This window comes from Phyllobates terribilis, unplaced genomic scaffold, assembly GCF_046119375.1.
Source record: "Phyllobates terribilis strain yellow unplaced genomic scaffold, ASM4611937v1 Scaffold_2__4_contigs__length_985480577, whole genome shotgun sequence".
Classification (NCBI taxonomy): Eukaryota; Metazoa; Chordata; class Amphibia; order Anura; family Dendrobatidae; genus Phyllobates; species Phyllobates terribilis.
The window spans coordinates 140,456,993-140,484,306 of record NW_027362762.1 but is presented as its reverse complement, the minus strand read 5'-3'; positions in this window follow the sequence as shown (position 1 = coordinate 140,484,306).

Below are 27,314 nucleotides of genomic sequence, written 5' to 3'. Positions count from 1 at the left end.
CTGGACACAAATATAGTGCGAAGCCCCACTTCAATTTTTTTAAATTATTTCAGGAAATTCATGAAATAATTTAAAAAAAATTGACGTGGGGCTTCGCACTATATTTGTGTCCAGCCAGGTACAGCAGGCAGGAATGGGCTGCCCCCAACCACCAGCTGCCTATTTGTACCTGGCCGGACACAACAATATAGGGAAGCCCTTTTTTTCTTAATTATTTCATGAAATAATTTAAAGAAAATTGACGTGGGGCTTCGCCCTGTTTTTGTGTCCAGCCAGGTACAACTAGGCAGCTGGGGGCTGGAATCCGCAGCGCAGGGAGGCCCAAGCTTTCTGGGCCACCCCCGCTGCAAATTGCAGTCCGCAGCCACCCCGGAAAATGGCGCGTTCATAGAAGCGCCATCTTCTGGCGCTGTACCCAACTCATCCAGGGCCCTGATGCGGTGGCTCACTGGGTAATAAAGGGGTTAGGGCCAGCTTGGCATTATCAGCTGGCCCTAAGCCCGAAATTCATGGGGTCACGCCAATATTAGACATGACCACCATGAATTTCTAGTAAAGTATTTAAAAAAAACACAACACCCAGAAAAAAGTCCTTTAATTGAAATAAACACACAATTCTTTATTGTTCTAAATTAAACCATACTTACCATCACGCCCATTCCAGCTGAAGCCAACGATCTCCTGAAATAAAAGAAAAATAATAAAGCAACATCATCCTTACCTTTCCATGGTTCCCATGACAGCTTCAGCTCTGCTACATCGAGATGACAGGCTGGACCGCAGCAGAACGCTGCCATCCAGCCTGTCATCCCGCAGACACTGAGAAGCGCAGGCTTGCTTGCGCTCCACAGTGTCTCTCTGTGAGGGCATCCAGATGAGCCGAGTTAATGTCCAATGAACTCGGCTCACCTCATGCACGTCACTGACAGCGTGGGAAAATTCTCCTGCACTCAGCACTTCAGCGTGGGAGAATTCTCACACTGAAGCGCTGAGTGCAGGAGAATTCTCCCACGCTGTCAGTGACTTGCAGGAGGTGAGCTGAGTTCATTGGACATGAGCTCACCTTATGCACGTCACTGACAGCGTGGGAAAATTCTCCTGCACTCAGCGCTTCAGCGGGAGAATTCTCACGCTGAAGCGCTGAGTGCAGGAGAATTCTCCCACGCTGTCAGTGACGTGCAGGAGGTGAGCTGAGTTCATTGGACATGAGCTCACCTTATGCACGTCACTGACAGCGTGGGAGAATTCTCCTGCACTCACCGCTTCAGCTTGAGAATTTTCCCACGCTGTCAGTGACGTGCATGAGGTGAGCCGAGTTCATTGGACATGAACTCGGCTCATCTGGATGTCGTCACAGAGAGACGCTGAGCAGCGCAAGCAAGCCTGCGCTTCTCAGTGTCTGCGGGATGAGAGGCTGGATGGCAGCGTTCTGCTGCGGTCCAGCCTGTCATCTCGATGTAGCAGAGCTGAAGCTGTCGTGGGAACCATGGAAAGGTAAGGATGAGGTTGCTTTATTATTTTTCTTTTATTGCAGGAGATCGTTGGCTTCAGCTGGAATGGGCGTGACGGTAAGTATGGTTTAATTTAGAACAATAAAGGATTGTGTCTTTATTTCAATTAAAGGACTTTATTCTGGGTGTTTGTGTTTTTTTTAACTTTGACTATGGGGTTAGTAATGGGGGTGTCTTATAGACGCCTCTCCATTACTAACCTGGGCTTGATGTCAGCTGGCATTATAAGCTGACATCAACCCCAACCCTATTACCCCCTGCCACCGCACCAGGGCAGCGTGGAAGAGCGAGGCTAAGTGCCAGAATTGGCGCATCCTATGGATGCGCCATTTCTGGGGCGGCTGACGGCTGGTGTTTCTAGCCTTGGAGGGGGCCAATATTCATGGCTCCCTTCCTGGGCTATTAATATCAGCCCCCAGCTGTCTGCCTAGCCTTTGCTAGCTATTAAATTAGGGGGGACCCCACGTCATTTTTTTTGGGGGGTCCCCCATTTTAATAGCTAGTAAAGGCTATGTATTCAGCTGGGGGCTGATATTAGTAGCCTGGGAAGCTCCGTGGGTATTACCCCCTTCCCAGGCTTCAAACATCTGCCCCAGCCGTCTGCTTAACCTCCGCTAGAGCCTAAAATTAAGGGGAACCCCACGCCAATTTTTTTTAATAATAAATCCTTTATTTTAATACTAAATGACAAGTACAGTAACCAACACTATCACTGTACTTCATATATATGTGACTGACATGTTTCTATCTATCTAATCTATGTGTGAAGCTCTATTCTGTCTGTTATAAATTGTCGGGTACAGATGCTGAATTGCCGGCCGGCTTTTTTAAAGAGACGGTGCATGAAAACACTATTATTTTTTTTGATAAATCCTTTACACTAAATGACAAGTACAGTAAGCAACACTGTCACTGTACTTCGTATATATGTGGCTGACATGTTTCTATCTATCTAATCTATGTATGATGCTCTATTCTGTCTGTTATAAATTGTCGGGTACCGCTGCTGAATTGCCGGCCGGCTTTTTTAAAGAGACAGTGCATGAAAACACTATTATTTTTTTAAATAAATCCTTTACACTAAATGACAAGTACAGTAATCAACACTGTCACTGCACTTCTTATATATGTGACTGACATGTTTCTATCTATCTAATCTATGTGTGATTCTCTATTCCTTCTATTCTAAATTGTCGGGTACCGCTGCTGAATTGCCGGCCGGCTTTTTTAAAGAGACGGTGCATGAAAACACTATTATTTTTTTTGATAAATCCTTTACGCTAAATGACAAGTACAGTAAGCAGCACTTTCACTGTACTTCGTATATATGTGGCTGACATGTTTATATCTATCTAATCTATGTGTGAAGCTCTATTCTTTCGGTTCTAAATTGTCGGGTACCGGTGTATGCCGCTGCTGAATTGCCGGCTTTTCATGTTTCACTGTTGGCACTGTTCCCATCGATTTGGGCAATCACTGTAATGCCACAACCACCATGGCTGTGGCATTACAGTGAGTGGCAGACAATCCCTGCATGATTGGTGCTCTAAATAGCGCCAGACATGCAGGACACGCTTTTGGTGCACGAACAGTTATCGAACATAACCTCGAACAGCCGAATTTTTTGCAAATCGTTCGGGTTCGTCGAACAACTCGAACACCGCCCAAAACAGCTCGAATTTGAGATTGGCGAACAGTTCTAGTCGAACACCGCTCATCTCTAGTCTTCAGCTCTGAAAAGTGCTATTTTTTTGGTGGTATTATGGAGCTAGTGAGCGGCTCCTTTAAACACAGAACTAGTATACACTGCAGGTAGCCCTTAAAAGGGCTTTTGTTTTACCAAGAGGCCTAAACACTCTCCCTAGCAGCTCAGCGATCTCTCTCTAGGCTATTACAACGCAGGCTCTGGATGCAATGTGCACAGAATGGCGGTGGCAGGGCTTAAATAAACTCTATGATGCTGAGCAGCCAGCCAGTCACAGTAATGCCACAACCAAGATGTCTGCGGCATTACTGTGATTGGTTAAGAAGCCCAGCATGTTTAGTGGCTGCAAAGGAGGTGCCAAAACTGCAGGGCGGGACATCCAAATATAGCGAGGCTATATACTCGCAGTATAACGAGTAACCCAAGTACCGTACTGTAACGGGTCTGGGAGGCGGAACCTCTGAGCTACTATACAAGAGGGCGGTCCTTGTAAGGGAGCAGGTGGCAATCAGGGATGACGGGCAGGCAGTCACAGCAGGTGACCGGGACAGTCTCTGAGTGGACGGGCTGGAGGTCACGGCAAGTGACCGGGGCAGTCTCTGGAAGAACGGGCAGGAGGTCACGGCAAGTGACCGGGGCAGTCTCTGGAAGAACGGGCAGGGAGTTACGGCAAGTGACCGGGGCAGTCTCTGGATGAACGGGCAGGGAGTTACGGCAAGTGACCGGGGCAGTCTCTGGGTAAAGGGTAGGTACGACCTGTGATGGCAGAGCCTCCGGGTAGGCTAGCAGGCAGATGGTAGATGTGTGCTCCCAGGTGAGCAAGCGAGAGTCTCTGGAATGGTAGGTGGTCACAGCACGTGACGGCGAAGCCTCCAGGTAGGCTAGCAGGCAGGTAACAGGTGGGCGCTCCCAGGTGAGCGGGCAGGAGTCTCTGAAAAGGCAGAAGGTCACAGCACGTGACGGCGGAGCCTCCAGGTAGGCTAGCAGGCAGGTAACAGGTGTGCGCTCCCAGGTGAGCGGGCAGGAGTCTCTGAAAAGGCAGATGGTCACAGCACGTGACGGCGGAGCCTCCAGGTAGGCTAGCAGGCAGGTAACAGGTGTGCGCTCCCAGGTGAGCGGGCAAGCTGGTCCATAGACAGACTGACAGGAGTTGGAAGGCAGACCGTCGGACCTCAGGCTAACAGGCAGGTGACTGGATATCAGGCAGGACAAAGGCAGCAAGCTGGCAGGAATCTGGCAGGTAACTGGCAACGGGACCTGAGGGCTGAAGCACAGGTGAGACACAGGTGCAAACAACATTGCTCGGGCACCTCCATTTTGGAGGAGGTGCCCTTTATATGGGAGGTCCTCCGGCAATTGGCCGGGGACTCCTTAGGACGGCGCGCGCGGTCCCTTTAAGAGAGGGGGAGCGCGCGCGCGCGCCCTAAGCACACTGCCGGGGAAGGAGCGCGCGCCGGAAGCAGCGGGGAGAGCAGCGCTGGAGGACGCCGCGCCAGGAGCGGGGAGGTGAGAGGGACGGCGTCTCTGCCTAGAACGGGGCAGAGACGCCGATGCTACAGTACTCCCCCCTTTAGGCCCCCTCTTTTTTAGGCCAGAAAGAAATTTTTCAAGGAGAAGCGGGGCGTTGATGTTCTCCCTGGGTTCCCAAGTTCTCTCCTCAGGACCAAACCCCTTCCAATCTACCAGAAAAAAGGTTTTTCCTCTTACCCTCTTGGAGGCCAGAATACTCTCTACCTCAAAGATGTCATCAGCGGAAACCGGAGCAGGAGGGGCACCTGGATTTTTGGAAAAAGAGTTAAAGACAACGGGTTTGAGGAGAGATACGTGGAAGGAGTTGGGGATCCGTAGGGTGGCCGGGAGTTTTAATTTGTAGGCCACAGGGTTAATTTGCCTGAGGACTTCGAAGGGGCCGATGAATCGAGGACCCAACTTGTAGGAGGGTATTTTGAGCCGCACATGTTTGGATGAGAGCCAAACCTTGTCTCCCGGACGGAATTGGGGCGGATCCAGACGTCTCTTATCAGCATATCTCTTCATCCGCTCAGAGGAGAGAAGAAGAGCGGACCTGGTGCTCTCCCAAATAGTAGAAAATTCGCTGACAAGAGACTCCGCAGCAGGGTTGGCCACAGAAACGGAGACAGGAAGTGGAATCCGGGGATGTTGGCCACCAACTATAAAGAACGGGGATTTGGAAGAGGACTCGCTCTCATGGTTGTTATAAGAGAACTCGGCCCACGGTAGAAGATCCACCCAGTCCGAGTGGTGAGCATCCACGAAGTGCCGGAGGTAGCTGGACAAGATCTGATTGATCCGCTCCACTTGACCATTGGACTGAGGGTGGTAAGCGGAGGAGAAATCCAGGGTAATGTCCAGCAGCTTACAAGTGGCTCTCCAGAAACGAGAGGTGAACTGAACCCCACGATCCGACACGATGTGGAGGGGCAGACCATGGAGACGGAAGATGTGGCGGATAAAGTCTTTAGCCAACTCGGGTGCAGACGGAAGACCAGGCAGGGGAATGAAGTGGGCCATCTTAGAAAAACGGTCAGCGACAACCCAAATGACGGTACAACCGGCAGAAACTGGAAGGTCGGTGATAAAGTCCATAGCGATGTGTTGCCAAGGAGCAGCAGGTACGGGAAGGGGCAGGAGATGGCCGGCAGGTAGATGTCGGGGAACTTTGTTACGAGCACAGGATGAACAGGCCGCGATGAAGTCTACCACGTCCTTACGTAGGGTAGGCCACCAGTAATGCCGGGCAATAAGTTGAAAGGTCTTTTTTTGGCCAGCATGGCCAGCTAGTTTAGAAGAATGTCCCCAGCGAAGAACCCTCTCCCGATCTGGCACAGCTATGAACGTCTTACCGGGTGGAAGACGAGTTAGATCCAAGGGAGCCACATTCATCACCTTGGAGGAGTCGATGATGTGCGTAGGTTCCTCCTCTTGATCGGAGGACAGGAAAGACCGAGACAAGGCATCAGCTTTGACGTTCTTGTCCGCCGGACGGAAATGAAGAGTGAAGTCGAAGCGGGCAAAAAACAACGACCACCGGGCCTGGCGAGGATTGAGCCTCTGGGCATTTTGGAGATATGCCAGGTTTTTGTGATCCGTGTAGATAATTACCGGGTAGAGAGCCCCTTCAAGCAGATAGCGCCACTCTCCTAGTGCCAATTTGATGGCTAGCAATTCCCGGTCTCCAATGGAGTAGTTGCGCTCCGACGAGGAGAAGATTTTGGAGAAGAAGCCGCACGTTACCATTCTCCCGGTAGAAGACTTCTGGGTGAGCACCGCTCCGGCTCCGGAGGAGGAAGCATCAACCTCCAGGTAGAATTGTTTATTACAGTCCAGACGGTGCAGGACGGGAGCAGAGGCAAAGGCTTTCTTTAGGGAAAGGAAGGCCTCCTCGGCTTCAGGCGACCATATCCTGGGGTTAGCCCCCTTACGGGTAAGTGCAGATATGGGAGCAGTCCGAGACGAGAAGTGTGGGATGAAAAGACGATAATAATTAGCGAAGCCCAGGAATCGCTGTATCGCCTTCAAACCTTCAGGACGAGGCCATTTTAGAACGGAAGAGAGCTTCTCGGGATCCATTTGCAGACCTGTTTGGGAGATGACATAGCCCAAGAACGGAAGGGAGGTCTGATCGAAGAGGCACTTCTCGTATTTGGCGTAAAGGTGGTTCTGCCGAAGCCTAAGCAGGACCTGACGAACATCCCTCCGGTGTGTGGGGAGATCCGGAGAGAAGACCAAGATATCGTCCAGGTATACCACTACGCAGGAGTACAGGAGGTCACGGAAGATGTCATTGACTAGTTCCTGAAAGACCGCGGGAGCATTACAGAGACCGAAGGGCATCACAAGGTACTCGTAGTGACCGTCCCGGGTATTGAATGCCGTCTTCCACTCGTCTCCTTGACGGATACGTACCAGATTATACGCTCCTTGAAGATCCAGCTTGGAGAAGATCCTGGCGCCCTTGAGCCGGTCAAACAATTCGGAGATGAGTGGCAGGGGATATTTGTTTTTTACCGTAATGAGATTGAGTCCTCTGTAGTCAATACAGGGACGTAGCGAGCCGTCTTTCTTTTTGACAAAGAAGAATCCGGCTCCAGCCGGGGAGGTAGATTTTCGGATAAATCCCCTAGCCAGATTCTCTTCAATGTACTCAGACATGGCTCGGGTCTCGGCTGCAGATAACGGGTAGATACGCCCACGGGGAGGAGTGGTGCCAGGTTCCAGGTCGATCGGGCAATCGTATGGCCTATGGGGCGGCAACGTCTCAGCTTCCTTCTTACCGAAGACGTCCGCATAGGGCCAGTAGGGAGCCGGGAGACCAGGTAAATTAGCTGGAGCAGGCTGAGGGCGAAGTGGACGGACCGGAACCAGGCAGGTCCTATGGCAGTCAGGACCCCATCGGAGTACTTCACCGGACCGCCAGTTCAATACGGGTTCATGTGTCTGGAGCCAAGGTAGACCTAGCAACAAGGAGTGAGAAAGTCCGGACAGCACATGGAATGAGATCTCCTCAGAGTGCAGCATTCCCACCTGTAGGGTTATAGGTTCGGTGACGAGCAGGATGGTCTCCAAGAGAAGTCTTCCATCCATGGAAGCAACTGACAATGGCTCCGCCAGGGACTTGGTGGGAATATGGTATCTCTCTACCAGAGACTGGGCGATGAGGTTTCCAGCAGCTCCAGAATCCAGATGGGCGAGTTCGAAGAGACGGTTTTCTCCCCAAGCAATAGAGACCGGTAAGGTCAGAGACGGAGAGGACTTACTTTTGTCTAGGACGACCTCTCCGAGTGGTCCTAGACACTGGCGTTTCCCGGCTTTTCCGGGCAGGAACGGATGAAGTGCTTCTTACTGCCACAATAGAAACAGCTTCCCTCGGCTCGGCGAGATTCTTGGCGAGAACCGACCATCTTGGTCTGGTCGACCTGCATAGGCTCAGGAGAGACGGAGGGAGTGACGGGTTGCTGAAAAGTAGGAGCTAGGCGTGGAAACCTCCTCTCACGGGTGACCTCTTTGGCACGCTCCTGGAACCGCAGGTTAATCCGGGTGGCAAGAGCTATCAGGTCATCGAGGGTGGTAGGAATGTCCCGACCGGCAAGTTCATCTTTAATACGGCCGGACAGACCCTCCCAGAAGACTGAAACCAGAGCGTCATTATCCCAGGCCAGCTCCGAGGCAAGGGTACGGAACCGTATGGCATATTGGCCCACGGTGAGGCTTCCCTGACGGAGGCGTAGCAGTGACGATGCGGATGAGGTCTTCCGTCCGGGTTCGTCAAAGACTTTCCGGAAGGCCGTGAGAAAGGCAGGCAAGTTGGACACCAGGGGGTCTCCTCTCTCCCATAGAGGATTTAGCCAGGCCAGAGCCTCTCCGGTGAGATGGGACATGATGAAGGCAATTTTGGCCCGGTCGGAGTTAAACTGGTGGCACAGGAGTTCAAAGTGCAGGGTGCACTGATTTATGAAGCCCCGAGCCTGAGCGGAGTCGCCTCCGAAGCGAGGAGGTGCAGAAAGCCGGGGTCCGAGGTAGGATACCATAGTGTTGGTGGACAGCGGAGCTGTCGGATTGCGAATCATGGCGCTGGCGGAGGTTGCTGGCGGAGCAGTCAGAGTGTCCAGGCGAGAATTGACATTCCGCAGGTGACCCAGGATGGACTCCTGTTGGGACCTCTGGCGGGACAGTTCATGACACAGGTCCGAGAGCGAGGGAGCTTGGGTGCCACCGGGTTCCGGTGCCCGAGCAAACTGTAACGGGTCTAGGAGGCGGAACCTCTGAGCTACTATACAAGGGGGCGGTCCTTGTAAGGGAGCGGGTGGCAATCAGGGATGACGGGCAGGCAGTCACAGCAGGTGACCGGTACAGTCTCTGAGTGGACGGGCTGGAGGTCACGGCAAGTGACCGGGGCAGTCTCTGGAAGAACGGGCAGGGAGTTACGGCAAGTGACCGGGGCAGTCTCTGGATGAACGGGCAGGGAGTTACGGCAAGTGACCGGGGCAGTCTCTGGGTAAAGGGTAGGTACGACCTGTGATGGCAGAGCCTCCGGGTAGGCTAGCAGGCAGATGGTAGATGTGTGCTCCCAGGTGAGCAAGCGAGAGTCTCTGGAATGGTAGGTGGTCACAGCACGTGACGGCGAAGCCTCCAGGTAGGCTAGCAGGCAGGTAACAGGTGGGCGCTCCCAGGTGAGCGGGCAGGAGTCTCTGAAAAGGCAGAAGGTCACAGCACGTGACGGCGGAGCCTCCAGGTAGGCTAGCAGGCAGGTAACAGGTGTGCGCTCCCAGGTGAGCGGGCAGGAGTCTCTGAAAAGGCAGATGGTCACAGCACGTGACGGCGGAGCCTCCAGGTAGGCTAGCAGGCAGGTAACAGGTGTGCGCTCCCAGGTGAGCGGGCAAGCTGGTCCATAGACAGACTGACAGGAGTTGGAAGGCAGACCGTCGGACCTCAGGCTAACAGGCAGGTGACTGGATATCAGGCAGGACAAAGGCAGCAAGCTGGCAGGAATCTGGCAGGTAACTGGCAACGGGACCTGAGGGCTGAAGCACAGGTGAGACACAGGTGCAAACAACATTGCTCGGGCACCTCCATTTTGGAGGAGGTGCCCTTTATATGGGAGGTCCTCCGGCAATTGGCCGGGGACTCCTTAGGACGGCGCGCGCGGTCCCTTTAAGAGAGGGGGAGCGCGCGCGCGCCCTAAGCACACTGCCGGGGAAGGAGCGCGCGCCGGAAGCAGCGGGGAGAGCAGCGCTGGAGGACGCCGCGCCAGGAGCGGGGAGGTGAGAGGGACGGCGTCTCTGCCTAGAACGGGGCAGAGACGCCGATGCTACACGTACTATCCGAGTGAACAGCGAATAGTAACGAATACACTCGCTCATCACTAATTACCATATTTTTTGGACTATAAGTCGCGCCAGACCATAAGACGCACCCCAAATTTTGGGGTGGAAAATAGGGTAAAAATATTTTTATAAGATGGGGGTCCGTCTTATAGTTTGAATAGGTATCTTACCTAGGGGCGGTGGAGCGGGGGTCACAGAAGGCAGGGTCCTTCAGGAAGCCGGGCCTGGTGCTGGTGGCCTGGGGCTGGGGGTCTGGTGAAATGGTGGCTGGCGCTGGTGGCCTGGGGCTGGGGGCATGGTGGCTGGCGCTTGGGTGCCTGGCACTGGTGGCCTGGGGCTGGGGGCCTGGCACTGGTGGTTGGCCTGGTGGCTGGTGCTGCGGGCCTGAGGCTAGGGGCCTGGTGGCTGGCGCTGGGGGCCTGTGTGCCTGGCACTGGTGGCTGGCAGTGGGGGCCTGGCACTGGTGGGCTGGGGGCCTGGTGGCTGGTGCTGGGGCCGTGTACCGAGGCTGGTGTCTTGCTGGCATGGAAGAGTGGTGTGAGCATTTTCCAGTGTGCGCGGCCATCTTTTTGAAGCTGTGATCTACAGGAAAATGACCGCCGGCATGGCAGAGCACATGTGCCGGCTCCGGCGGCCATTCTCCTGTAGATCACAGCTTTAGAAAGATGGCCGGGCGCACCGGAAGCCGCTCACGCCACTCACAGCAAGACACTGGCCCCGGTACCCGGCAGGGCCCCGGCCCCCAGGCAGATTCCGGCCTGCCTCACCTCCTCCTCTTCTGCTGCTGCCTTCTACCTTCCTGATGGCCCTGTGATCCCACTCCACCACCAACGGTAAGTTATTTTCAAACCATAGGATGCACCCCCCATTTTCCTCCCAAATTTGGGGGAAAAAAAAAAGTGCTTCTTGTTGTCTGAAAAATACGGTGCTTTCAAAGATACATATGCTAGACAGATGTCTGAAGTAGACATTGCAGAGTTGTGTACAACAATCTTCTACATTTCCTAAATTACGAGCAAATCACTTTGTTTTGTTTTTTCTGCCAAAATGGTAGAAAACACACCTATATTGGCGATGGAAAGTAGGCTTTGAGGGGATATGGAGGAGGCCTATGTTTTTTAATTTTATTTTTAGGTGTGCAATAATCTGCTGACAAATTTGGAAGAGTAGTTACAAATCAATGAAACTATCATAATTGTTAATTTTAAAGATGTGGAATGTGTGAAAATATGTTTGTTTTTGTCTGTAATATGCTTTATAATAAAGGTTACCATACACAATAGAAGAAAATCAGGAGATTCTGTAAATTTTGATAAGATCCGACTATATTGTAATTTGCATTATGTGTTTCTCCGACCTTTTAGGTCTAAGTGATCTAAAAGATTACTTTCAAAGACACATATCCTAGACAGATGTCTGAAGTAGACATTACCGAGCTGTACCACCTAAACTTGGAATAAATCCAAATACCACTTGCAAATATATATAATAATATTCTTTATTAACAAATAGTGAATAAAAAAATCATTGAATAATCACAGAATTAAAAAGATTTTTATGAGGAAAAGGATGAAACAGAAAAAATGGGCACATATGGACAAAAGTAATTTCCAATAGTGGAATCTAATTCCTATGGGTAAGTATTCATGGAAAGGAGACTAGATAAGGCAATGATAGTAACATCTCCCAAACCACCTAGTAACATGCTATAAATGTGGCCATACAAATAAGGTCACGAGTCACATACCATATCATTGAGGACCCTAAAATTGAATATAGTAGTATGACTCACAAATAAATCTATATGAAGAGAATAACAGAATGATGCTTACCCAAATGGGAGCACCAGCCTAAACCATCTGACTTACCCATCAAGAGTATCGCTAAATGCAGTCCTGCGCCACAAGTAATGCCCCAATGCGCGTTTCGCACACCCAGTGCTTTCTCAAGGGGAGTGTGTACAATATTCTTCTACTTTTCCTAAATTATGAGCAAATCACTTTTGTTTTCTACCAAAATGGTAGAAAAAACACACCTATATTGGCGATGGAAAGGAGGCTTGGAGGGGATATGGAGGAGGCCAATGTTTTTTAATTTTATTTTTGCGTGTTCAATAATCTGTTTGCTGACAATTTTGGAAAAGTAGCTGCAAATCAATGAAACTAACATAACTGTTAGTTTTGAATATGTAGAATGTGTGAAAATATGTATTTTTTCTGTAATATGCTTTATAGTAAATGTTACCATACACAATAGAATAAAACCAGCCCATTCTGTAAATGTGGATAAGATCCGACTACCTTGTAATTTGCATTACGTGTTTCTCCGACCTTTCAAGTCTAAGTGAGCTAAAAGATTACTTTCAAATATGCATATGCTATACGGATGTCTAAAGTAGACATTGCAGTGTACAACATTCTTCTACATTTCTTAAATTACGAGCAAATCACTTTGGTTTTTTTTTCTACCAAAATAGTAGAAAACACGCCGATATTGGCGATGGAAAGGAGGCTTTGAGGGGATATGGAGGAGGCCTATGTTTTTTAACTTTATTTTTAGGTGTGCTATAATCTGTTTGCTGGCAATTTTGGAAAAGTAGCTACAAATCAATGAAACTATCATAATTGTTTATTTTAAAGATGTGGAATGTGTGAAAATATGTTTGTATTTTTCTGTAATATGGTTTACAGTAAAAGTTACCATATACAATAGAATAAAATCAGCCGATTCTGTGAATGTGGATAAGATCTGACTACCTTGTAATTTCCATTATGTATTTCTCCGACCTTTTAGGTCTAAGTGAGTTAAAAGATTACTTTCAAAGATACATATACTAGTCAGATTGCAGAGCTGTGTGCAACATTCTTCAACTTTTCCTAAATTACGAGCAAATAGCTGTTTTTTTTTCTACCAAAATGGTAGAAAACACCTATATTGGGTATGGAAAGGAGGCTTTACAAGGATATGGAAGAGTCCTATGTTTTTTAATTTTATTTTTAGGTATTCAATAATCTGTTATTCATTCACAGCATCGCCCTCCACTGTTTACCTCAACGCGTTTCGCAGTGTTTATGTGGGCACAACAGGAGAAGTGTTGAGCGAGCACTAAAATGCTCGGGTGCTGGAAGCTCGGGCCGAGCTCACAGTGATACTCGGGTGCTCGACCCGAGCAACGAGCCCAATGTTAGTCTATGGGAGACCCGAGCATTTTTGCGGCGGCACCCCCAGCAGTGTTAGGATTTGAACCTGTGACCCATTGCTTGCCAGTCTGTTCCTTTGCTGTGGAGCTATTCGGAACTTGTGTAACTCCTGCCTGAAACCATATGAACTTCGTCTGGGATAGAGATCATCACCTGCCCTGCTGATTGTTCCCGCCCTGATTCAGATTGATTGGACCTGCTATATATACCTGGCCCTGTGCAGCTTCCTGTTGCTGAGTATATTGTGGTGCTCAGTCTAACTGAGTGAAGCATTATCTGAGCTCCTGATTTGGAAGGTCTTCTGCTGGCGCCTTCCTGCTTCTTGTGAAAACTATGCTATTCCTACCTCGTAATTCGATTGCCTAAACGAACCTGGTGCTTGTGTGTGATCCCAACCGGCCCTTGCTCGGGCGGGCCCCTGCATCTGCCGACATAGTGAACATATACTGCATCTCCAGAAGTCTTCCCACGGTCAGGTCACCTGTACATATCTGCTCCGGCCACTGACCTCCAGTCCAGTTTCGCCAGTAACGTGACAGGCAGTCTGTAGAAAGCCTAAAAAGTGCCAAAAACGATAGTGACAGTGCTCAAATGACATGGGGACATGGGGAACGCCCCAGGAAGCATTTTTGACCCCCAGGTCACTGCTGTCAACAACATGGTCAGAGGTATTAAGCCACTTTTATGGGCTCACAATAAAATGTTCAAAAACAAAACTGAAACTGTTTTCCTGTGAAATATGTTAAGGAACATCCTTTCCAGGGTAAAGACTTGTGTATAAGGTAAAATAAATAAACAAAAACAAAAATACTCCTCCACACCTTGGGCTATGTTCACAAGTAGCATTGTTTTTGCACTTTTGTATTGCTTTCAACTATGACAAATGCATTCACCGGTAAATGTCATTTTAACATTTTACAACCTTATCTGGCCATGTGCTGTGTGACACATGCATACAGTGCTGAAAAGACATGGGAACAGCATGGGGTAGACCCCTGGAAGCATCTCTGACACCCAGGTCACGGCCTAAAAGAGTGCCCATCAGAAGTGATCCTTGCCACATCAGAAGATGCAGACTTGCAACTATCCCCGTGCAAGTCATTGTCCCAGGGCAGTGTTCAATTGTACCTCCCCCATTCAAGCGCAATTATGCAGCCTGCCACCCACCCCAAGGCTGCAATACCATACTGCTTGCTTGCACTTGAAATTGGGCCTTTTTGGCATGTGGAGGCGGAATCTGGCCACCACGTCATGGCTGCGTCGGTGGCCTGGTATCATGCTCAGTGCCCAGCCACCCGGCGGCCGGGTGTCCACGCTCGGTCCCCAGTCGCCAGGGGGGCGGCCGGGTGTCCATACTCGGTCCCCAGCCGCCCCTATTTGTCACGGTAACCTTCCTCACACTTTTCTTAGCCTGGCCTGCTTTAGGGCAGCATTGGCCGAGCCCACCAGACAACCAGACTCCTCCGGTGGGCCCTGGCTTCTCCATCAGGGGAGTTGAGAGTGCCAAGGTGAGGAGCATGATGATGATGATAGAAGTTAGCATCTGCTTTGTTTTCTTGGATTGCAAGCGTAAGTGTGCAGCCTGCCACCCACCCACCTCCAGGCTGCAATAACATACTGCTAGCTTGCTTGCACTTGAAATGAGGCCTTTTAGGCTTGTGGAGGCAGACGCCGGCCACTATGTCATGGCTGTGTCAGCGGCCTGGTATCCATACAGTCCCCAGCCGCCAGGGAGCGGCCGGGTGTCCATAAACGGTCCCCAGCCGCCCCTATTTGTCCCAGTGTGCCTTATACACAAGCGCGCATACCAAAACATTACCTGTGCCCTCCCCAGTGCATTTAGTGGGAAGGACAGCCTAACCACAAACCCGTGGACAAGTGAATGTGGCCAGGGATGGTCCATCTCACTGACGCCTTAACACTGGGTTAATAATGTGGAAGCTGGGACACAGTTGGACACTGGGATGCAACACGTCCTCCAGACATAGAGGATTGCGGGTCCTGGGTCAATCATGCTTCAACACAAAGTTCAGAAGGTAGACAGCAGCAGTGGTCGGCCTCCTACACAATGAGTAAATTATTCATGATCATAAGGCCATCCATCTCCTTAGCTTTCTGTTCCTTGGAATGCAAGCGCATGTATGTAGTAGTGGCTAGGCCTGAGGTGGTCAGCGTTTTGGCGCATATCCTACCTCCTCCGAGGATTGCTGGATGTTTTCCTGCTACTATCCCAGTTCTATGACTCCCGTTAAAACAAAGCTTCAGGTGATGAATGATTGATGAGGTGGTGGCAAAGGAGAAAGAGCAGGAGGAACAGGGACCATTCACATCAATATCAGACTAATCAACCACACATGTCTTGTAGGATATGTTTCAGTACCAAAAGGAGCGGTTCAGCTACACAGTTATAGGGCATACAGTGAGTGCAATGCCTACCAAAAATTTCAAAGCACTCCAATGCCCCTTGGAAGTGACATGGAGGTCAGAGGGCCTTAACTAAACTGTTTTTTCCATTTATAGCAACTGGGTCTCCTGTACACTGTTGGCCTAAGCAGTGAATGGAAGGCTTTCCAAAAATTAAGAGGAACTGCAATGCCCCTTGAAACAGACGTGGATTACAGCGTACTAAAAACCTTCTACCCATTATTGGGGAGTGGGTCTCCCTTAGTGTTCGCCTATGCATTGAAAAGAAAAAGCTGACTAAAATTAGGAGGAAATGCAATGCCCCTTGGAAGAGTCGTGGAGGTTAGAGGTAATTAAAAACAACATTTCAATGCCCCTTGGAAGAGCTGTGGAGTTCAGAGTGGTTTAACAAGACGGTTTTAACGTCCCTTGGAAGAGACGTGGAGGTCACAGTAGCTTAACAAGACGGTTTTAATGTCCCTTGGAAGAGAAGTGGAGTTCAGAGTGGTTTAACAAGATGGTTTTAATGCCCCTTGGAAGAGACGTGGAGGTCCCAGTGGAAAAAAAAGATAATGCCAATGCCCCTTGGAAGAGTGGTGGAGGTCCCAGTGGAATAAAAAGACAATATCAATGCCCCTTGGAAGAGTGGTGGAGGTCGCAGTGGAATAAAAAGACAATATCAATGCCCCGTGGAAGAGACGTGGAGGTCACAGTAGCTTAACAAGACGGTTTTAATGCCCCTTGGAAGAGACGTGGAGTTCAGAGTGGTTTAACAAGATGGTTTTAATGCCCCTTGGAAGAGACGTGGAGGTCCCAGTGGAAAAAAAAGATAATGCCAATGCCCCTTGGAAGAGTGGTGGAGGTCCCAGTGGAATAAAAAGACAATATCAATGCCCCTTGGAAGAGTGGTGGAGGTCGCAGTGGAATAAAAAGACAATATCAATGCCCCTTGGAAGAGACGTGGAGTTCAGAGTGGTTTAACAAGATGGTTTTAATGCCCCTTGGAAGAGACGTGGAGGTCCCAGTGGAAAAAAAAGATAATGCCAATGCCCCTTGGAAGAGTGGTGGAGGTCCCAGTGGAATAAAAAGACAATATCAATGCCCCTTGGAAGAGTGGTGGAGGTCGCAGTGGAATAAAAAGACAATATCAATGCCCCGTGGAAGAGACGTGGAGGTCACAGTAGCTTAACAAGATGGTTTTAATGCCCCTTGGAAGAGACGTGGAGGCCACAGTAGCTTAACAAGATGGTTTTAATGCCCCTTGGAAGAGTGGTGGTCGCAGTGGAATAAAAAGACAATATCAATGCCCCTTGGAAGAGACGTCGAGGTCACAGTAGCTTAACAAGACGGTTTTAATGCCCCTTGGAAGAGACGTGGAGTTCAGAGTGGTTTAACAAAACGGTTTTAATGCCTCTTGGAAGAGACATGGAGTTCAGAATGGTTTAACAAAACAGTTTTAATGCCCCTAGGAAGAGACGTGGAGGTCACAGTAGCTTAAGAAGACGGTTTTAATGCCCCTTGGAAGAGACATGGAGTTCAGAGTGGTTTAACAAGATGGTTTTAATGCCCCTTGGAGCGACGTGGAGGTCCCATTGGAATAAAAAGATAACATCAATGCCCCTTGGAAGAGTGGTGGAGGTCTCAGTGGAATAAAAAGACAATATCAATGCCCCTTGGAAGAGTGGTGGAGATCGCAGTGGAATAAAAAGACAATACCAATGCCCCGTGGAAGAGACGTGGAAGTCACAGTAGCTTAACAAGATGATTTCAATGCCCCTTACAAGAGCCATGCAGTACAGAATATTAAAAACATTATTTCCATTATTGGGGAGTGGGTCTCCCATAGTCTTTGCCTATGCCTTCCAAGCAAAAGCTGCCAAAAATTAAGACGGAGGAACTTGCAATGCTGGCAACATGGACCACGGTCACCCTGGTGGTATAGTGGTGGTGAAGGCTGAGGATAAGGAGAAGAGCAAAAAACAGCCGAAATGAGGAAGCGTATACCCATGTGTGGGTGTGAAGCGGTGCATGGGAATACACCTCCCAAAACAACAGTGGATTTGACTTTATGTTACTCTGCTGTCATTTGGTGGTGATGAGAATTCTGGTCTAATCCAGCCCTTGTTCATTTTGATAAGGGTCAGCTTGTCAGCATTGTCAGTTGACAGGCGAGTGCGCTTATCAGTTATAATTCCCCCCAGCGGCACTAAAAACACACTCCAATAACACGCTAGCGGCAGGGCAGGCCAGGACCTCCAAGGCATACAGAGCGAGTTCATTCCAAGTGTCCAGCTTGGATACCCAATAATTAAAAGGCACAGAGGAATCACGGAGGACGCTGGTACGGTCGGTAAGGTACTCCCTCACCATCTTTTGAAACTTTCCACTATTTGAGAGAGTACCCCGCGCCTCGAGGTCTGTAAGCTGGGCGGGCCTCAGAAAACTGTCCTAGAACGTTGACAGTGATTCCCTGCCTCTGCTGGATTGTAGTTGCGTCTCTCTCACCTGTACGCCTTGGTTGGTCAACGAACTGTGACCTCTGCCGCTAGCGTGTTCAGATGGGAATTTTTTAACAGTTCTGCAGCAAGGGCCTTCTGGTACTGCCCCATTTTTGTAGACCTTTCCACCTCAGGAATAAGAGAGTGAAAGTTCTCCTTGTAGCGGGGGTCTAAAAGTGTCACCAACCAGTAATGACTGTCACCCAACATTTTGACAACGCGAGGGTCACGGTTAAGGCAGCGTAACATAAAGTCAGCAATGCGTGCCAGACTGGTAACGTGTAAGGGGGAAGAAAAAGAACTACACATTTGACGAGCACACCTCCAATATAAAGTGATATAGAAATAAATTTATTGGACCACAAAAAAAATTGTTAAAAACAATTAAAAAGGCCATACGGGGCCTGCAACTGCTCCCCTCATAGCAGATCACAATCAGTCAATAATAACTGCAATCAGATGTATACTATCATGAAAAGCAGTAATTGATGTAGAGTCTTATTTTTCCATACATGTGCATAAAAGCAGGCTCAAAAGATAATTACAAAAATAAGCACACAGTTTCATAACATTCTGACAATGAATAAGTATATGTATATCGTAATAACAAATGTCTAATATTACAGACATGTGTGGCTGAATGTTGGCACAAGAACCACCTCCACAATAAGAGTTGTCATAGGGCCACAATAAGCATATTAAATACAGAGGTAAGCACACAGTTTCATAACATTCTGACATTGAATAAATATATACAGTACAGACCAACTGCTCACACCTTCTCATTTAAAGATTTTTCTGTATTTTCATGACTATGAAAATTTTACATTCACACTGAAGGCATCAAAACTATGAATTAACACATGTGGAATTATATACTTAACAAAAAAGTGTGAAACAACTGAAAATATGTCTTATATTCTAGGTTCTTCAAAGTACCCACCTTTTGCTTTGATGACTGCTTTGCACACTCTTGGCATTCTCTTGATGAGCTTCAAGAGGTAGTCACCGGAAATGGTCTTCCAACAATCTTGAAGGAGTTCCCAGAGATGCTTAGCACTTGTTGGCCCTTTTGCCTTCACTCTGCGGTCCAGCTCACCCCAAACCATCTCGATTGGGGTCAGGTCTGGTGACTGTGGAGGCCAGGTCATCTGGCGTAGCACCCCATCACTCTCCTCCTTGGTCAAATAGCCCTTACACAGCCTGGAGGTGTGTTGGGGTAATTGTCCTGTTGAAAAATAAATGATGGTCCAACTAAACGCAAACCAGATAGAATAGCATGCTGCTGCAAGATGCTGTGGTAGCCATGCTGGTTCAATATGCCTTCAATTTTGAATAAATCCCCAACAGTGTCACCAGCAAAGCACCCTCACACCATCACACCTCCTCCTCCATGCTTTACGGTGGGAACCAGGCATGTAGAGTCCATCCATTCACCTTTTCTGCGTCGCACAAATACACGGTGGTTGGAACCAAAGATCTCAAATTTGGACTCATCAGACCAAAGCACAGATTTCCACTGGTCTAATGTCCATTCCTTGTGTTCTTTAGCCCAAACAAGTCTCTTCTGCTTGTTGCCTGTCCTTAGTAGTGGTTTCATAGCAGCTAATTTACCATGAAGGCCTGCTGCACAAAGTCTCCTCTTAACAGTTGTTGTAGAGATGTGTCTGCTGCTAGAACTCTGTGTGGCATTAACCTGGTCTCTAATCTGAGCTGCTGTTAACCTGCGATTTCTGAGGCTGGTGACTCGGATAAACTTATCCTCAGAAGCAGAGGTGACTCTTGGTCTTCCTTTCCTGGGGCGGTCCTCATGTGAGCCAGTTTCTTTGTAGCGCTTGATGGTTTTTGCAACTGCACTTGGGGACACTTTCAAAGTTTGCCCAATTTTTCGGACTGACTGACCTTCATTTCTTAAAGTAATGATGGCCAGTCGTTTTTCTTTACTTAGCTGCTTTTTTGTTGCCATAATACAAATTCTAACAGTCTATTCAGTAGGACTATCAGCTGTGTATCCACCAGACTTCTGCACAACACAATTGATGGTCCCAACCCCATTTATAGGGCAAGAAATCCCACTTATTAAACCTGACAGGGCACACCTGTGAAGTGAAAACCATTTCCGGTGACTACCTCTTTAAGCTCATCAAGAGAATGCCAAGAGTGTGCAAAGCAGTCATCAAAGCAAAAGGTGGCTACTTTGAAGAACCTAGAATATAAGACATATTTTCAGTTGTTTCACACTTTTTTGTTAAGTATATAATTCCACATGTGTTAATTCATAGTTTTGATGCCTTCAGTGCGAATGTAAAATTTTCATAGTCATGAAAATACAGAAAAATCTTTAAATGAGAAGGTGTCCAAACTTTTGGTCTGTACTGTACATATACTTATTCATTGTCAGAATGTTATGAAACTGTGTGCTTATTTTTGTAATTATCTTTTGAGCCTGCTTTTATGCAAATGTATGGAAAAATAAGACTCTACATCAATTACTGCTTTTCATGATAGTATACATCTGATTGCAGTTATTATTGACTGATTGTGATCAGCTATGAGGGGAGCAGTTGCAGGCCCCATATGGCCTATTTAAGTGTTTTTAACAATTTTTTTTTGTGGTCCAATAAAATTTATTTCTATATCACTTTATATTGGAGGTGTGCTCGTCAAATGTGTAGTTCTTTTTCTTCCCCTTACATGTGATCTTTCTCTACACCACGTAGCACCCCCTTTCTTATAATTGCTATTAATATTGGTGGTGCAACCCTCCTCTTTCTCTCTCCAGACTGGTAACGGGCAAGACTTCCGTGTCCTCACCAAGATGACGACTGACCATGCTCTCCTCCTCCTCCTCCCCACTGTCCTCAGGCCACCCTTGCTGAACGACAGTATGACAGTTGTACAGGTACTACCGTCTACAGCGCATGATACCAGCTCCTGTTCTTCCTCCTCCTACTCTCCCTCATTGTCCCCCAATGCACGTTGGGATGAGGATGAGGCTGGGCTGTGTGTAATCGCCCGCTACGGCTTCTTGATCCATCTCATCATACTCAGGCTGCAATGCCTCCTCTTTAATTCTCTGCAGAGAGCCTTGCAAAAGACAGACAAGTGGGATGCTGACGCTAATGACGGCATCATCGCCACTCACCATATTGGTGGACTCCTCAAAGTTTGTCAGGATGGTACATATGTCAGACATCCAGGTCCACTCCTGAGGTCTTATGTGTGGAGTCTGACCTGAATATCAACGGCCTTGTGGCAGCTGGTACTCCACAGCTGCTCTCTTCTGCTCACAAATCCTTTGCAACATGGGGAGGGTAGAGTTCCAAAGTGTGGGGACATCATACACCAGTCGGTGTGCCGGAAGCGGCAAACGCTGCTGCAACACAGCAAGGGCGGCGGAAGCTGTAGCCGACTTCTGAAAATGAGCTGACAGGCGGCGTACTTTGACGAGCAGATCTGGCAACTTGGGGTACGATTTAAGAAACTGCAGAACCACGAGGTTAAGCACATACGCCAGGCATGGTACGTGTGTGATCTCGCCTCGCCTCAGAGCCACCACCAGGTTACAGCCATTGTCACACACGACCATGCCTGGATGTAGGTTCAGCGGTCTCAGCCACAGATCTGCCTCTTTCACAGCTGTCCACAACTCACAAGCAGTGTGAGGTTTATCCCCTAAGCTTATAAGTTTCAGCACAGCCTGTTGCCGCTTGGCGGAGGCAGTACTGCAGTGCTTCCAGCTTGTAACTGATGTGGTGATATCTGAGATGGAGGCTGAACATGTGCAGGAGGAGGAGGATGATGCGCAGGAGCTGTACACTGTGCGGGCAACTCTGACTGACATAGGGCCCGCAATCTTCGATGTGGGGAGGATGTGTTCCGTCCCAAGGTTCGACTGGGTCCCAACTTCCAATATGTTTACCCAGTGTGCCGTCAGGGAGATGTACCGTCCGTGGCCACAAGCACTTGTCCACGTGTCCGTTATCAGGTGGACTCTCCCAGTAACTGCGTTGTTGAGGGCACGGCAGATGTTTTTGGACACGTGCTTGTGTAGTGCGGGGATGGCACACTGGGCAAAATAGTGTCGGGTGCGGACCAAGTACCGAGGGACGGCCACCGCCATAAGGTTGCGGAAGGATTCCGTCTCCACCAGCCTAAAAGGCAGCATATCCAATGCAAGCAGTCGTGAAATGTGCAAATTTAGGACTGTGGCCTGTGGGGCGTTGGCTGCGAATTCGCGCTTTCGTTCAAAGGTCTGGGATATGGACAATTGAACACTGCGGTGGGACGTGGACGTTGATGCTGTTTATTGAGAAACTGCCATAACAAGTGAAGACTGAGAGGAGGGGGCATCTTTGCATGCAGTATGGACAGGGGATTGCCTTGCACGCACAACAGGGGGTTCTCTTACACGCACAATAGCGAAAGAAGCAGTGGTGACACCCGCAGACACTGGTCGTGGACCCTGGGGTTCGTCCCACAGAGTCGGGTGCTTCGCTGATATGTGCCTGATCATGCTGGTGGTGGTCAGGCTGGTAGTTTTGTCACCCCTGCTGATGCTAGCCTGGCAGGTGGTACAAATGGCCCTGCTCTATCACATGATGCCTGCAGATTGGAGAGCATTTTATGGAAACAAGTTCCCTTTAAATTTTAAGTCAGCAGTTCAGTTCAGCGATCTTAATACCAGACCAGCAAATCCACAACCCTTTGTCAAAGACTTGAAATATCAGAGAGTTAATATGTAATTTCAAAGGTTTTTTAAAATGGGCAACCATCCATAACTATAGTGTGGGCCAACTCCTGGATCAGAACTGATAGTGAACTGCTGACCATCCGCATAGAGGGGGGCCTCTTTGTGTCTTTTTTTGCGAAGCAAAACTTCTTTTCTTCTCTATGTTGAACTCAGACCACTGACTGATCCAAACAGGGTGGAGAAAGCCTTTGTTTTAGGTGGAGGAAGGCTTCATGCAGGTACACAAGAGACAATGCACAAACTATTCAAAGTATTTATTTCTCCTAAAAAAAAAAAAATCAGGTATTTCTGTAAAACATTGTCGTGACTTTTATACAGTGTAGTTTACATTTATATAGGTTTTAACAATTCAAGAATTATGCTCTAAAATGCCTAGTGCCCCTCAGCGTTCAAAACCTGAGAATAATTCAGCACATGACAGGTCCTATGCAAACTTTTCCACTTCCAAAATGATGACATGTAGAGATTAGTGTACATTAAACAGCCTGTACAGTCTGATGAATATTCAATCTTCTGATGGTGATAGGCCGGTTTTGCAAGTCCGACATTCACGCAGTGTACAGACTGCGATATCTGGACCGGCAGCAGGTCGTTGGATCAGAACTCACTAGCCCCATAGATATATGAGGCTGATGAGATCAGGTGACCCACGGCTAGTCGAGATTCAGGCCATTAATGTTGGACATGTGAAATTAGCCATCAGCCCCTCTTGAATAAAAAGTAGCCCTCCTTCCCCCTGTTTCAAGAGTGGGCATATGTCCAGATAGACCCAACTAATAAACCACGGGAACAGCGCACCATTTGCTTACACATAGAACAGTATAGTAATACTGTTAACCATGTTTTTCCATATTTCTTTTCAGAAGTAGCCATTATGCCATGCATGAGTAAGATCTAAACAGATTAAGGGGATTTCTCGAATTTAAGGAAAACCTATTTTTTTGCTCCCTGCTGCTTGTGGTTTATGATGAAGCTATGTAGTGCATAGCACTTACAGTAAGAATGGCAGAACAACTGCAGTGGGGGAAATGGTAAGGTAATTGTTTGGTAAATATGGTAAAAAAACAAACAGTACAGACCAAAAGTTTGGAGACACCTTCTCATTTACAGATTTTTCTGACTTTTTTTCTGACTTTGAAAATTGTACATTCACTCTGAAGGCAATAAAACTATGAATTAACACATGTGGAATTATATACTTAACAAAAAAGTGTGAAACAACTGAAAATATGTCTTATATTCTAGGTTCTTCAAAGTAGCCACCTTTTGCTTTGATGACTGCTTTGCACACTCTTGGCATTCTCTTGATGAGCTTCAAGAGGTAGTCACCGGAAATGGTTTTCACTTCACAGGTGTGCCCTGTCAGGTTTAATAAGTGGGATTTCTTGCCTTATAAATGGGGTTGGGACCATCAGTTGTGTTGTGCAGAAGTCTGGTGGATACACAGCAGATAGTCCTACTGAATAGACTGTTAGAATTTGTATTATGACAAGAAAAAGCAGCTAAGTAAAGAAAAACGATTGGCCATCATTACTTTAAGAAATGAAGGTCAGTCAGTCCGAAAAATTGGGCAAACTTTGAAAGTGTCCCCAAGTGCAGTTGCAAAAACAATCAAGCGCTACAAAGAAACTGTCTCACATGAGGACCGCCCCAGGAAAGGAAGACCAAGAGTCACCTCTGCTTCTGAGGATAAGTTTATCTGAGTCACCAGCCTCAGAAATCACAGGTTAACAGCAGCTCAGATTAGAGACCAGGTTAATGCCACACAGAGTTCTAGCAGCAGACACATCTCTACAACCTTCATTGTAAAATAGCTGCTAGGAAACCACTGCTAAGGACAGGCAACAAGCAGAAGAGACTTGTTTGGGCTAAAGAACACAAGGAATGGACATTAGACCAGTGGAAATCTGTGCTTTGGTCTGACAAGTGCAAATTTGAGATCTTTGGTTCCAACCACAGTGTCTTTGTGCGACGCAGAAAAGGTGAACGGATGGACTCTACATGCCTGGTTCCCACCGTGAAGCATGGAGGAGGAGGTGTGATGGTGTGGGGGTGCTTTGCTGTGACACTGTTGAGGATTTATTCAAAATTGAAGGCATACTGAACCAGCATGGCTACCACAGCATCTTGCAGAGGCATGATATTCCATCCGGTTTGCGTTTAGTAGGACCATCATTTATTTTTCAACAGGACAATGACCCCAAACACACCTCCAGGCTGTGTAAGGGCTATTTGACCAAGGAGGAGAGTGATGGGGTGCTACGCCAGACAGAGGCGTACATAGAAGTCATGGGGCCCCATAGCAGAAGCTCTAATTGGGCCCCCCCCCACAAAAAATAAATAAATATTTGTCTGTGTCACAGAAGAGCAGATCCCATAACTTTCCAGCCTTTACATAGAAATTTTCCTCCTTCTGAAGTCGTAGATTCCTCTTTCATTGCCCCATAAAGTATGATGCCAACAAAAGTGCCCCCCAAACAGTATGATACCCCTATGGTGCATTCCTCCACATGCACAGTATAATGACCCTATTGTACCCCACTTCAACTCCCACGGCAAAGTATGGTGACCCTAACGCAGTATAATCCCCCAACTGTGAACCCCACAGAGCCCTCCATACACTCTCATGGCCCCCACACAGCCCTCCAAACAGTATAATAGCCCCCACACAGCCCTCCAAACAGTATAATGGACCCCACACAAACCTTCACACTGTATAATTGCTTTCATACAGTATACAGCGTGGCCCCCTCAATCCCTGGTATCTGTGGCCCCCACAATCCCTGGTATGTGTAACCTCCTCAATCCCCCAATCCCTGGTATGTGTAGCCTCCTCAATCACTCAATCCTGGTATGTGTGGCCTCCTCAATCCCCCAATCCCCAAATCCTGGTATGTGTGGCCTCCTCAATCCCCAAATCCTGGTATGTGTGGCTTCCTCAATCCCCAAATCCTGGTATGTGTGGCCTCCTCAACCCCCCAATCCTGGTATGTGTGGCCTCCTCAATCCCCCAGTCCTGGTAAGTGTGGCCTCCTCAATCCCCCAATTTTGGTATGTGTGGCCCCCTCATCCTCCAATCACTGCACACAAAACAATAAACACTAATACTCACCTTCCTTCCTCACCTCTGCTCCAGCGCGGAGTCCGGTCTGCAGCAGCTCATGTCGGCATCTGAGCTGCGCGCGCTCTGAGAAACCGAGGTGAGCTGCTGCCGGCACATTCACTCCTCTCCACGCCGAGACTATGGGCGTGAATAAGCATGAATATGCTTTCTCTTTAGCAGCGGGCACTGACAGGAGCCGCGGCTCAGCGCTCCTCCGTGCCAACTGCTGAAGAGAATGAATATTCCCTCTTCTCCACGTCCATGGGAGTGGAGAAGAGGGAAAATTCATGTCCCTTTAGCAGAGGGCACACGTAGTAGCTGCGGCAGAGGCTACTGCGTGTGCCCCGCTCCTCCACTGCCGCAACCCGCTCCTCTTCCGCCGCAACCTCCTGCTCACCTATCCTCCTCGTTCCCACGCTGCTTGGGGCCCTCCCGGCTCACGGGCCCCCTCCGGCCACGGGCCACATAGCAGTGGCGTGGTCTGCCGCCATTGGCGGTACGCCACTGACGCCAGATGACCTGGCCTCCACAGTCACCAGACCTGAACCCAATCGAGATGGTTTGGGGTGAGCTGGACCGCAGAGTGAAGGCAAAAGGGCCAACAAGTGCTAAGCATCTCTGGGAACTCCTTCAAGATTGTTGGAAGACCATTTCCGGTGACCACCTCTTGAAGCTCATCAAGAGAATGCCAAGAGTGTGCAAAGCAGTAATCAAAGCAAAAGGTGGCTACTTTGAAGAACCTAGAATATAAGACATATTTTCAGTTGTTTCACACTTTTTTGTTAAGTATATAGTTCCAAATGTGTTAATTCATAGTTTTGATGCCTTCAGTGTGAATGTACAATTTTTATAGTCACGAAAATAAAGAAAAATCTTTAAATGAGAAGGTGTGTCCAAACTTTTGGTCTGTACTGTGTGTATATATATATATATATATATATATATATATATATATATATATACACACACACACATACATATATATATATATATATACACAACCCATGTGGGATTACAAGAGAAACTATAAAGGAGTTGTCCACCACGACGGACAACCTCTTCTCAATTACTATATTCCATCATGTAAAATAAAAATCGTATTTACCCTCCAACACTGGTATCGTTCCAGCGACGTTGACGTTGGGTCTTCTGTGACAAGCTCATGTCATGTGAGCCCTGCAGCCAAATCATCGGCCACTAATGGGTCGCTTCACTTACTTCCATCAGACGAAACTGAAGTGAGAACTTCTCCTGCTTTCTAACGTCCTCCAGACGCCAGTTATGTGAGAAAGAAGT